This window comes from Eleutherodactylus coqui, chromosome 1, assembly GCF_035609145.1.
Source record: "Eleutherodactylus coqui strain aEleCoq1 chromosome 1, aEleCoq1.hap1, whole genome shotgun sequence".
Taxonomy (NCBI): Eukaryota; Metazoa; Chordata; class Amphibia; order Anura; family Eleutherodactylidae; genus Eleutherodactylus; species Eleutherodactylus coqui.
The window spans coordinates 352,548,749-352,562,899 of NC_089837.1; positions in this window are offsets into that span (position 1 = coordinate 352,548,749).

Below are 14,151 nucleotides of genomic sequence, written 5' to 3' on the forward strand. Positions count from 1 at the left end.
AATGTTAAACGCCTCATCTTCTTTATCATCTTCTTCTTGTCTTCTAGTCTCCTCCCAGTAAGAAACGGAAGCTTTCAAATAAAGACCAGGAAGGAGGTTTCCCAAGCTGGGTTACACCCAGAAAACCAGGTACCGATCTCCTATATAATAAGGTCTCTATTACGCTGCTGTATGTCTTTACAATATCTTGATGTAAAACAATAGCAGCATAATCCGTATTTAGTAGTTTCGCTCCCCGGATCACTGACATCTGAAGTCAGGTCCAAATTGTCGTGGTAGATAAGATGTGTCTTAAAACAATTAGCTTTTTTTGATTTATGCCATTATTTAGCTAATACAATCGTTTTTTCCTCTTTATCATACACAGATTCACCTATTCCATCATGTAGCAATGACAGGTGAGATAAATGACATCTACAGGCGCTGAGCTCAGGTCCATCAGTGTCTATCATCATATAAGGTCCTGCTGGTTCCCGGGTTCTGGATTACTTCACCTTCATCTTTATCAATGATTTCACCCAGTTAATAAGACTTGTGAGGCTTCACTATTACACTTTATCCACTGATGTATGTATATTTGTTTTCACAGATCCACCCATGTCATTGTTATTTCTGATGATGAGGATGATTTTACAAGCGAGGAATCAATTCGCAAAAGTAAGGAGTAATTAGCCAAGTTTTATAGCTACATCCCAGGTTTCTGGTACTGGATATAGTACATTGCTCACTCCTTTCTACTCTTATGTGTTACTCACAGGATTCAAGACTTCTGATATAGAAGCAGTTGATGGCAAGCAGTGCACATCTCCCATGGTGATTAGTGACACCGATGATGATGATTGCACCAGAATACCAACAACCCATATCACTGGTCAGTTCCAAAAACTGTTTTCTGGATCTTTAGAGATGACTTCAATAAAGGATCAATTAGGCTTTATATATTTTAAACTGTATCGGACACCAATATGAGCTCAAAATATTATCTTCCCATGGTGATTCTTGTGCTAAATACAGGCATAATTAATTATCTCTTTTGCCTGGAACATAATATGGAGTTAGTCACTAAGACATATCTAATATTAGATCATCTTTAGGGTGTCCAAATGGAGAAAAGCTAAAATGTTCTTCTAGGGTTCTGATGAGGCAAATTTCACTGCAGTGTCAAAAAGTTTCCCTGGTTAGGATAGAACTACACATAGACCTGACAATACTTCTGATGGTGGTATGCACCATACATGTGTGAGAGTACAGTCCCCATATAGACACCAATGGGTACAAGTGCATCCACCCGCTCATCAGTATTACAGCTTTCCATTAATAATCTCATACACTGATCCATCATACTGGCAGATAACCTGTTATTGAGGAGTCTTGTAGGTAGCTGCCCTTCCAATAGACATTATTAGCTGTGCACGCTATAATACATTTGTCTTTCTGAATCGTAAGCTCTCGTTAATATAAACCTTTCTGTACTAATTGTATCATAATGGGAGATTTTCAATACTTTATATTTCTATGCAGATAATGAAGTATTTGAACATGGAGATGAACCCACCTCAGAAGAAAGGTAAGTTATTTGAAGTTTCATGTTCCTGCAATTAGTTTTGAGGAAGGTACACTTTCCTGCCTCCACCTGTCCGTACCTATTTCTGCTGCTGCATGACCCTATGGTAGGTCCACCTTTTACTGATATTGCCCCTAGAGCAGCTCCACCTCTTTCCGATATTACCCCTATGGCAGGTCCACCTCTTAATCTAATTGTCCCTTATTTGTGATTTATTTTTGAAATGAACGAGGACTGATTGATACACGATTTCTTATTCTTTCCAGCAGACCTACTTGTAACATCAAGGACTGCTTTCTTAATGAAATTACCGCAGCGACATCCCCATATGTCACAAACTTCCAGGGGACCAAACAGGAGCTAGCACAGCGACTATTCAATCTTTACAATCAAACCGTGTTTGAGAACAAGGTACATTATACAGTATTTAGTCTATGGATTACTCATCTTGCTGTCCATCTTCTTATTTTTAACTCTAGTCATATGGTCATAATTTGTGAGATTTATGGATTTATCCCTAGCAGCAATTGGTGGCTCCAAATCAACTTCAAGTGTGGTCGGATGTAGAACTTGGAGCTCTTGAGCCTTAATGCAAAATCTGTATTAGAGTCTCTCACCTAGCATGTGCCAGTTATAATCCTGGTGTCGTCTGATGTGGCAGAATGGTGTTCTGCCCTCTTAGGCACCAGGGCCAGGTTGGGCCTGCTACCTCCTCTGCACCCTATAGCTAGGCCCCTTAATGAGATTGTTAAGTTTTAACTTAATGGTCATGATTTGGGGATGAAAAAGGTTTTTAATATTAACTTTAATCACCCCTTGAATTAAAACTATTAAGTGATCATGTAGCTTCAGTTTTGAATGGCTGGAAATAACAGATAGGAAACAAGTCACAACATAGATATTTGGGCTCTCTGGGGTGATGTGATTGCATTTAGCTCTGTGGTGATGGAAATGAAGGTTTAATGGGGGTTTTTTTCACCTGCTTCTTTAGCTTTCTAATTCCGTACTTGGGACCTGGATTGCAAGTATGACGACAACAGCTGCTTCATGTTATAATATAAATGACCATGGGATCTGTTATTCAGTGATTGTGCTAAATGAGAACATCTGTAACTCTGCTGGTAAGTTCCACAATCGCTCTACCCATTATGGAGCTGCTTTGGAGTTTACATTAATGATACTTGTGATACATTGTGTTCTTATTACTGTGTATACTTTTATCTTTAGACCGTTTGAGAGACACTTTAGCACATGAAATGTGTCATGCAGCCTGCTGGCTCATTGATGGAGTCATGGTGGATAACCATGAAGAACTATGGATGTTCTATACAGAAAAGGTCACCCGTGTCCATCCAGAGCTACCACCAGTGACGGAGTGTCACAATTACTTGAGCAATTAAACATTCAACTACATGTGCGAATGGTGTCTAGAAAGGTAAAGTGATATTTTATTGCTATGTAATTGTAAAGAGAGGGCTCCATAACAAAAAATTCACCCCAACCCCCATCCCATATTAGGCTGCATGTTTGATTTGCAGTGCTGGAGTCATAGCTGTATGTTGTTATAGTATAAGTTCTTCCTCTACTTAGTCGTCTTGGCCAATACCTGCCTACTAATCGCTGTTCTTCTCTGTAGATATGGATCCTTCACAGCTAAAGAGAGAACATATTGTGAAATATGTGGGGGTCCACTGCTTAGCCAAGATAAGAACAACGACTAGTCCATCCACTAGTCAAACTCCATTGACACGGGCGGCCAGAGAGAACTGCGGTCCAACTAGAAGATCAGTATCTGGAACAAGCCAGCCAAAAAACAGGATGAGACTCACTGCTGGCTTTTCCATAAAACGCAAGCGCCCTACCAAATGTAAGTATATATGCTATTCATAATTAAAGTTGTAGAGTAACATCATACACAAAGGAGGTTTACAGGAGAGGTTTCCAATGACATGTGGTTACCTGGATAATCACAGGCTGTCTCTCCTGGCCCGGCACTGACCAGCAGTGGAAGCTTTATGATCATTTTCTTAGTAAATATGCAAAATAGATATGTTATATGTCATTTATAATTCATTCTAATTATCACTCTTTATAGAATACCTTCAAGGACGCTTCTTGTCTTTTGGAAGATCCTGTATGACAGCAAGTAGAGATCTTGAAGACCAAAAGGAACTAATATAGAAGGTATGTTGGACAATTGCAAAAATTACATTAATTTGATATTGAGAATAATATTTAATAGTTCGGTATGTAAACTGCCTCATCCACATGTTAATATCTCATGTTTCATATGTATCAGGTTTATCTCCCATCCAACCTGATACATATGACTGGGGTAGTGCTAAGTAACTCTTATAGCTTCTCTCACACAGAAAGTGAAATTAAAACATTACATTTTGCCTATGAGTTGCTAATAGGTGTTTATTACTAGTTACTAAGTTTTTATCTTTAGAATATATTTGCACTATTGGGCTGCTTGGAAAACATTTTACAATTCAGTTTCTTATCTGGTTTTTCTTCTAGTCTCATCCAAATAAGAAACCAAAACCTCCAGATCAAGAGCAGGAAGGAGGTTTTCCAGCCAAGATAAGACCCAGCGAACCAGGTACTGATCTCCTATATAATAAGGTCTCTATTACGCTCCTGTATGCCTTTACAACATCTGGATTTAAGACAATAGCAGCATAATCCGGGTTTAGTGGTTTTGCTCCCCGAATCACTGACATCTGAAGTCAGGTCCCAATTCTCCTGCTAGATAAGATGTGTTTTAAACAATTTGCTTTCTTTTGATTACTGCTATTATTTATCTAATACATCCATTTTCCCCTTTTTTTTCAGCTACAAATCCACCTAAACCATCATCCAGCAATGACATCTACAGGCGCTGAGCTCAGATCCATCAGCGTCTATTATCATATAAGATCTGGCTGGTTCCCGGGCTTTGGATTATTTCACCTTCTCTCATCTACTGATATCAATAATTTAATCCAGTTAATAAAACTTGTGATGTTTCAACAATTTTATTGCGATTTTCTGAGTAATTTGCCAAGTGTTATAGATACAACCCAGAATTCTGGTATTGAACATAGTACAAACAAACACAGCAAAGACCATGGGATATAGCTTCTGCCACTAGGAGGCGACACTAAGCACAAAAATTTAGCTCTGCCCTCTGGCTATATCCATCCTGCCGACACCAGGCTAATCAGTTTGTCATGCCAGCAGTTGGAGTAGCCATGCGGGAACGGAGAGACAACAATAGTTAGCAATATGACACATCAACAAAATTTAACTGTAATGAAAAAACACATGACCATGTGCGACTTACAGAATCCGGAGCCCGACCAGGACCACCAACTGTGTCATAGAAAGAAAGAGGGGCGGGTGCTGTGTCCCCCAATGACGAGACGAGAGGAGATTTTACGGTGAGTAAAAAATCCTCTTTTCTCGCTCGTGTCATTGGGGTACACAGCAGAGACCATGGGACGTCCCACAGCCGTCCCCAAGGGTGGGTACAAATAAATCATAAATGCATGCGATCAGTTTACAGTCGTCTGTTAAACTTTTCGACCTGGCGAAAGCGTCGGCTGATGCAAACGTATGCATCTGATAAAACTTAGAAAAAGGCATGCAGGGATACCCAGGAAGCCGCCCTACACACTTGTGACACTGAGGCCCCGTGATTTACCGCCCATGAAGCCCCCACTGCCCTGGCGGAGTGTGCCGTCACCGGAAACGGCGGTGTCTTACCCCTAACCCGAAAGGCCTCCACCACTGCCGAACGAAACCAGCGAGCAATTGTCACCTTTGATGCTGCAAGACCACGTCTCGGACCATCCGGTATCACAAACAGGGAACCCAAGCGCCGAAAGGACGCGGTCTGTTCCAAATACGTCCTCAGGCGCGGACTAAGTCTAAGGTATGCAGAGCCCGTCCCCTAGGGTGAACAGCCTCTGGACACAATGGTAGTACAAGGTCTTCATTAATGTGGAAGGTTGACACCATCTTTGGGAGAAAAGACCGCACCGGTCGCAGCACCACCCTATCCTTGTGAAAAACCGTAAAGGATGGTTTTGCCGACAGCGCCGCAATCTCCGAACCCTGCTAAAGGAGGTAACCGCCACCAGGAAGGCGACCTCACAGAACATCAGCCACTGCGGTATCTCCGCTAATGGTTCAAACGGATGGGCCTGTATGGCATCCCGAACCAGTTTTAGGTCCCAGGGTGGCACCGGAGACCGAAAAGGCTGGAACCTATCCCTTAAGGGAGCTGAGGCTCAGGCCCAAGTCCAACCCATCCCGGAGAAAAGACAGGAGGCGGGCCAACGAGAAATGCCTCGGGTATGCCCCCCTCTGCTTGCACCAGTGAAGGAATGTTTTCCACATCCGGTGATATAGCAAAAAATTCCATGCAGGAAAAAGTGTAATCCACGCTTGCTTGCAGAGTAAAATTTGTAATCTTCTTTATTTAGTCATATTTAAAATTGCCAGGTGTACCCATCTCTAACCAGACACGTATTGGTTGCACAGAGCCCTCGTCAGTGGTAGTGAAGTGAGCAAGCTGACAGCACAGCACACCATATTCTAGTGTTTGTTCTTTGGAATTACCTGGTGATATACGCTCAATGACTACTGCTTTCTAGCCCTAATCATTGTTTGAATAACTGGGACTGAGAAACCCTCAGTACCGTGGTCTCAACCGCCACGCTGTCCAACGCAGCGTAGCCAAATTCTGGTGGTAGAGGGGACCCTGAGAGAGAAGATCTTTTCGCAGGGGTAACCACCAGGGCGCGACTGCTACCAGGTCCATGAGTTCCGCGTACCATGTTCTTTGCGGTCAATCTGGGACTAAGAGAATCACAGCTAGCCCTACTTCCTGATTCTCCTGAGCAGCCGGGAAATGAGAGGAGTTTGTGGGAAGACCTAGGGGTAAGGACAACCCGTCCGGGAAGCCATTAGCGCATCAGCTGCTAGTGCTCTGGGGTCCCTTGACTTGGCCAGCTAGGCTGGGAGCTTCTGTTTGAAGCGGGATGCCATCCGATCAAGTGACTCCTCTGCTGCAGGTCCAGCCCTGATGGCTTATGTAAGCCACCGCGGTCGCACTGGCATTCCCTCCAGCCGATGTGCAAAGAACTGCAAGGTCCGGAATACTGCTTGCAGCTCCAATACATTTATATGGAGACCGGATTCCTGCCTGGAACAGGTTCCCTGTGCCACCGGATCCCCCAGTGCGCACCCCCAGCCTGTCATGCTGGCGTCTGTAGCCAGCACCTGCCACAGCAGACGTAGGAACGACCTGCCCTGCTGAATGCGTGGTGAGTCCAACCATCACTGGAGTGACTGCTGAACCCCTGGCGGAATCCTTATCTTCCGATCGAGGGATCATGCCAACCCGAACTGGGCAAATGAAACCGCCTCAGAAAACGAGACTATTAGGCCCAAGACCTTCATTGCATGGCGGATCGCCCCCAGTCACCATGATAGAAGGGACAGTACTTGCTTCTGCAGCAGCTGGCGTTTTGCCTCCGGGCGAGCCACTCGACCCAGAATCGTGTCGAAGCACATCCCCAGGTACACCATGCATTGTGCTGGCACAAGAGATGACCTCTTATAATAGATCAGCCAGCCAAACCTGGAAGAGTGTCCAAGGCAATCTGCAGGCTCTCCAGGTTGTCCCGCTGGGTCGTGGCTTTACCAGAATGTTGTCCAGATACGGCATGGCAACGACCCCCCTGGAATGCACGAATGCCATTACTGCTGCTCAGACTCTTGTAAACACCCTGGGAGCTGTTGCCAGCCTGAAAAGCAACGCTGCGAACTGAAATGCTCCCCCTGTACCCGAATCGGAGGAAGCGCTGGTGCGCCTGACGAATGGGGATTTGTAAATATGCATCCTGGATATCTATCGAGGAAAGGAACTCCCCTGCCTCCAAGGATGCGATGACCGGTCGTACAGATTCCATGCGGAAATGAAGAACCGCCACCAACTTGTTCAACTTCTTTAGATCCACAATCGGACAGACAGCCATCCTTTTTGGGGACCACCAAAGGATTAGTGTAGAACCCTGCGAAGTGATGCTCGGGGAGAGCTTGCACCACCACCCCCTGCAAAGTAGAGAGTGTGGACCGCCTTGAGGAAAGCTGCTGCTTTCCCTGGGTCCCCCAGGGTTCTGGAACGAAAAAAGGGGCGGACGTGTGGTTGCGTCAGGAACTCTATCGCATAGCCCCTGGACACGACCTCCTGCACCCAGGTATCTGAGACATGAGTCGACCAGACCTGGCTGAACTGGAGAAGCCGACCCCCCACCCTATCCGAAACAGGTGGGGGCAGTCCCTCATGCCGAGGGCTTTTGGAACTCTTCATAGGCTGAGGCCCACGCCAAGAGACCTTGGTTTAAAGGGAGGCCTCATTCTTTATTCCCGCTCCTGCGGACCTTTCCTCTCCATCCTGCGAGGACTCGTCCGTCGACAGGAGCAAACGTCTCTGCTGCGGTTATGACTGTTTTGAACGATTCTGCGGCAAAAGCGAGCTCTTTTCACCCGTAGAAGTCAATGGGACCTGGGCTTCCCAGGCGGACATCCATACTGGTACTTGCCAGGCCTCAAGCTGGCTGGGGGCCGCCATCTGACGAGAGCAGGAACATTCAGCTTAGAATGCCCGTTGACCCTCTGAGATGAGCCCGACTAGCTCGGCGCCAAAAAGGCGAGATCCTCCAAAGGGCATATTGATTAACGACCCCTTTAAAAAGCATCTGCATCCCACGATTTTAACCTTAGGCTCTGGCGAGTTGCCATTGATGCCGCAGAGGCCCGCGACACCTGTTTCGCTGCATCTGTTGTGCTGTGCCCGGCAAATTACCGGGAGAAGCCCCTTCAAGGACTTCCCCTCGTACCTGTTTTGCCCAGTCAGTAATAGCCTTACTGACCCGGGAAGAGGCAAACACAGGCTTAAGAGCCGACCTAGCCGCCTCGAAAACTGTCTTCACCAACGCCTCGACTTTTCGATCTTTGGAATCCCTGAGATAGGAGGACTCCGCCGTAGGCAGCATAATAGGCTTAGCCAGGCGAGAGATAGGCGGATCAACTAGCGGTGGGATCAACCACTTCTCCTAACTCTTGCGAGAAGAGGCATTTCCCGTCCAAGTAACCAAACTTGGAAAAAACGCTTATCCCGGTGCCTTCCACTCCTTAGATAGGACCTTGTCAAAGGCCTCATGGGCAGGAAAGGTCTTCGGGAAGCATCTGGGCTGCCTAAAAAAAAACAATATCCCAGACGCCTGTGGCTCTTGCTCAGTGAGCTGAAACGTATCCCCCAAGCCCGTGATGGCGAACCTACGACACGCGTAGCCATAGTCGCTGACATGCGGCCGCTCCCCCGTTAATGAATACCGGCAGGGGCCGCGGCTCCACTGCCGGTATTCATTAACCAGCACTACTAACAGCGCTGATCCTGGCGCACACTGTGATGTCAGTGTGCACCAGGATCCTCCTCCCCCCGTCCCCCGACGTCTCTTACCTGTTGGTTCCGCAGGAGCATCCGGGGAAGAAGGAATCCTGCAACACACTGACGTCACAGTGTGTGCAGAAGATCATAGCTGCTGGAGGGCGCCGGGCACAGGAGGAGCGGAGCATCCACGAGGTAAGTACATGAGTCGGGGGGAGTCCGCTGTGAAGGCGGGGGGCCGCTGTGTGGGGGGCAGGTAATGCCTGGGGGCCGCTGTGTGGGGGGCAGGTAATGCCTGGGGGCCGCTGTGTGGGGGGCAGGTAATGCCTGGGGGCCACTGTCGCTGCTGGGGGGCAGGTAATGCCTGGGGGCCACTGTCGCTGCTGGGGGGCGCTGTCGCTGCTGGGGTCCGCTGTGGGGGGCTCTGTCGCTGCTGGGGGCCGCTGTGGGGGGCACTGTCGCTGCTGGGGGCCGCTGTGGGAGGCGCTGTCACTGCTGGGGGCCGCTGTCGCTGCTGGGGGCTCATCGTTACTGAGATAAGTGAGGGGGAGGCTGGGAGAGGTGAGGGCCTGTGCTTATGGGTGTTTGGGGTTTATTAAATATAGTTAGACATTACAATTATACATATTTGTTATTTAAACTATAAATATCGCGAATTTATGGATTTTTTTCTCTAAGTGACATACCACCCGAGTCATGCTCGGTTTTTTGGCAAATTTTGACACATCGAGCTCAAAAGGTTGCCCGTCACTGCCCTAAGCTCTCCACCATCGCCGAAAATCTAAGGACCTGATCCTCCTCCATGACAAAGTCTGGGGAGGATTCAGACCAATCCTAGTCCGGTCAGACCTTCTCTGCCGACGATCGACGCGCCCTCGTACCCGAAGAGCGCAAAAACGACGAGGAGGATGGAGACCGGGAGGACCGCTGTGAGTCCGGGGCCCTGTCCCGTCTTTGCCGACGGCCGTGCTGCGAGCCATCTCTATTTCTCTCACGTGAACCGGAAGCGTCCTGTGCCAACTTCTCCAAAATCGCACCAGATGCCCGAGTGAGGACCGACACTGCAAGGGACAAGGAGCGGGCCCACTCTGGCTCGGCCATAAATGGGGGCTGAACGGGGGAGGGGTGCTTTGCACTGTCACTTGTTTCGCTGGGGAACAGTCTCTACGAAATGGCTCAGCCTGTCTGCATGCGAACTCTAGGTTACAGCGTGAGCAAGCAAAGTGCGTTACTCTTACTGTCCCTGGTCCAGCCTCCAGAACTCTGGGGTCGGACATGGTGCTGGGATTTCGACCTGGCAAAAGGCTGCAAACTATCCTCTACTATGCCAACCACCGGCAGGAGGGATGAGCAGCAAGAGGGGAGAGTAGCCGCCAGGCAGCTTACCCTGGGTCCTTGTCGAGGTCCGAAGAGGTCCGGGGAGCCGCTGTGTCGAGAGCCTGCAGATGCTGAAGAGGCCTCCTGGAGCTTTGACTTGTACTGCACACCAGCCTGAGAAGCACAGCAGCAAGGAGTGAAGGCGCAGGGCGGTCTCAATCTTTGGCGCGCTGTCTCCCGATCTGCTGCTTCACTACATCATCCCTCCTCACAATCCTAAGAGAGGAAGGAAGGGAGGGGACGGGGAGGGGCGGCGTGCATCACCAACGAGGCCCCGCCCCTGGTGCCGCAAAGCCACGCCCTGCATCGTGAGGCCACGCCCCACCCTCGGTGCCGCAAGCTCAAAGGGAGCAGAGGGAGAGATTAACCTCCCAGCCGCTGCACTATAATATGGGCACGCTAGCGCTTCCTCTACGCCATGCTGCCCGAAACAACAAATACATACACAGCGCGACATACGGGGAGAGCCAAGGAAGGGAAGGTCGCCAGCGCATACTCACCTCTTGCGTCCTTGCTGGTGGAAATAGCGGCTCCCCAGTTCCAGCAGCCTACCCCTGTAACATCACCTGCCCAACGGGTAGGGGATGTGGACCTTTGCACCAAACGGGGGGCTCTTGCTGGTGGGCCGCATGCAGATATATATGATCCGGATGTGCCACCTTTTCTTCTGAGGCGGGCCGGGCAAGAAGCAACCTGGACAAACCCGAGGTTGTTCGCCCTCCTCTCTGTTCGGGTTTGATGGGGAGCGTCCTGCCTCTCTTTCTAACCCTGGCCCTTAAAACTAGCCCTAACGGGCACGACCGTCCTCCTATGAGACACTAAGCTAAAAACTGATTAGCCTGGTGTCAGCAGGAGGGATATAGCCAGAGGGCGGAGCTAACTTTTTGTGCTTAGTGTCGCCTCCTAGTGGCAGAAGCTATATCCCACGGTCTTTGCTGTGTACCCCAATGACACGAGCGAGAAATTGGGATTATTTTGTTTAAAAAAAAAAAAAAAAAGAGACGTCTGAGCGGCGACCTAATAACTATGTATAAATATATCAGGGGACAATACAGAGATCTCTAATATCATCTATTTATACCCAGGACTGTAACTGTACCAAGGGGCCATCCTCTACATCTAGAGGAAAGAAGGTTTGTACACAAACATAAAAAGGGGGTTCTTTACCGTAAGAGCAGTGAGACTATGGAGCTCTCTGCCTGAGGACGTGGGGATGGCTAATCTACTTATAGAGTAAAGAGGGGCCTGGATACCTTTTTTTAGGCATTACAATATTACAGGTTATAGTCACCAATTACTTCAGAAGGGTCACTGATCCAGGGATTACTCCAACTGCTAGATTGGAGTTGTGAAGGGATTTTTTTCTTCTTAATATGAGGAAAATTGGCTTCTACCGCATGTAGCTTTTTGCCTTCCTCTGGATCAACAATGCAGGATAATAAGCTGAACTGCACGGACATGTATTTTGTCAGCCTCACATACTATTTTACTAAGTTATTATAAATGAGAGCAGCAGGGACCATGGAACCCAGGAAGAGAGAAGAGATCACTGCAACTGGAGACCACACCATAGGTCCAGGGTCAGGAGAATAGCCGCTGATGATCGGACGGCCCAGCATGTAGAGCACCAGTGTATGGGAGCAAAGGAGCGCCATGTCCAGTGAAAACAGCAGGTGATGTCAGCTGAGATGTCCCAACTTGTGAGAGATGGCACAACAGACAAGCAGCAGATTGGTGTGGCGGGAGAGACAGCCCCAGATTGGAGGGCATGGTGATCATTACTTCAAACCAGTACCAATCTATCAAAAAGAAGTCCAGAGTCCCAACCACTGTAGTACATCCCTGGAGCACAGAAAGCTATGTGAGTAATGGAGGGTAGCCAACCAGGAGAAGTGGCAATGACCCTCTCACAGCCCTAGCCCATAAGGCTGCATTCACACGAATGTATATCGGCTCGGTTTTCACACCGAGCCGATATGCGTTCGTGTGAATGTAGCCCACGACTGTGATCTTGTGGGCATTAAGCTCTGCTGTCCTGCGTCGAGATTGCAATGAGTGGTCGATAGGCTCGTTGTAGTTGTTCAGGACAGTTTACAATATTAGAAAGTTTTATTGCCTGGTCACTGCCCTCCCATCATAATAATTAACCAACATCTTGCAACTTCACTCTACACTACATTCCATGTATATTCATACATATTACTGTGCATTTACTAGACAACCCTGAAGTCATTATATACAACACCAGTATATGCATGCCTCCTTGGGTCCAATGTACTCATGATTCCCCTCTCTGCACAAACTCCCAGTGCTAACTGGCAGGCAGATGATGTGGATCCACGTTGTCACACACCAGTTTGGCTTTGGGTTTTCTGAGGTCACAACACCTGGGGAACCCCATTTTTCATGCTTAACTCCTCCAATAGGGATATGGGCTTTGCTGCATGGTCCCTACACCACACACAGATAGTCCCGGTTATGTGGCACCGTACCTGTAGGTTTGAATTGAGTCGTAGTGAGGGAACAAGCTATACACAGGGCAGGTAGCACAGGTGTGTAAAAGAAGTCTAAGCCAAAATGTCAGGGCAGACAATAGCAGAGTCCAAAATACAGAGCAGAGGTCGGGGAACACATAAGTTAGAATGGTCAAAAACAGGAAAGGGTCGGAACCAGGAATGCATGTTAACTGGGGATTTGTTACAATGGCTAATGAGCCGAATTGCTTAAGCATCCTACATGGGCCCTTTAAGAGAATAGCGGGATTGCGTGCAAACACTACAGAGACCTGGGATGCCGAGAACCACTTGACAGTGTTTCCGACTGCAACCCTAAGAGCAGGTGAGCAGTGGTTTTGTATAACAAAAATGACTGACAAACACACCTACCAGCACCTGAGTCATGAAAGGGCATTGGTCCCGGCCCACCTATCGTTCTGATTTAGCATGGAAACAAACCATATGCGATTGTTCAAGGCTAGGTGTTTCCTGTTAGGATCCAGTTGTCAAACCTCCTTGATGCCAGGCTAGAGATCCAGGGTTGCCAGATAGCATAAAAGCGTGGGTGTGTATTGTCCTCGTCTGCTTGTCATCTCTTCAAACCTCATGAGGGTATTCATCACATAGAAGGGGAAGGGGAAAAGGTGGGGGGGGGGGGGGGGGGGGGAAACACCATTTCCTGAGAATGATTTCTCTAGTGGTGAGAACGAATTACTGTAGGAGACCCTTTCTAGTAAGAGACTGAGCCAGTGAATATAGATATTAGGGCAGCGTTAGGAGCAAGCCTGATGGCCAGAGAATATTATAACATTTATTCTGCATTTTAAATGCTACAAGAGTGAAGCCCAAAAAAACTATAAAAAAAAGTTGAATTTTTTCCCCCAAATCTCCTCACAGAAGTTATACATACGTATCCCAAAATGATTTTTTTAATTTTTTAAATTAAGAAACTAAGGCCCCCTGTCCACGGACATTGCAGTATCCCACAGCGGATCGCCACCGCCCGGGAGCAGGAGCCAGCAGACAGATCTCCGCTGTCAGCCTGTCCGACAGGCTGACCGTGGAGAATTGCCGGCCGCGAGCGGAGAATAGCGAGGATTCTCTACTTGTGGACACAGGGCCGGCGCTTTCCATATCAACGGTATGGAAAGCTTCAGGGCTTATTCAGACGAGCGTATATTAGCCGGGTATTCACGCCAGCCGATATATGCCGTCCCTCGCTGCAGGGGAGGAGGCTGGAAGAGCCGGGAGCCGTACAGCGACCGGCGTGT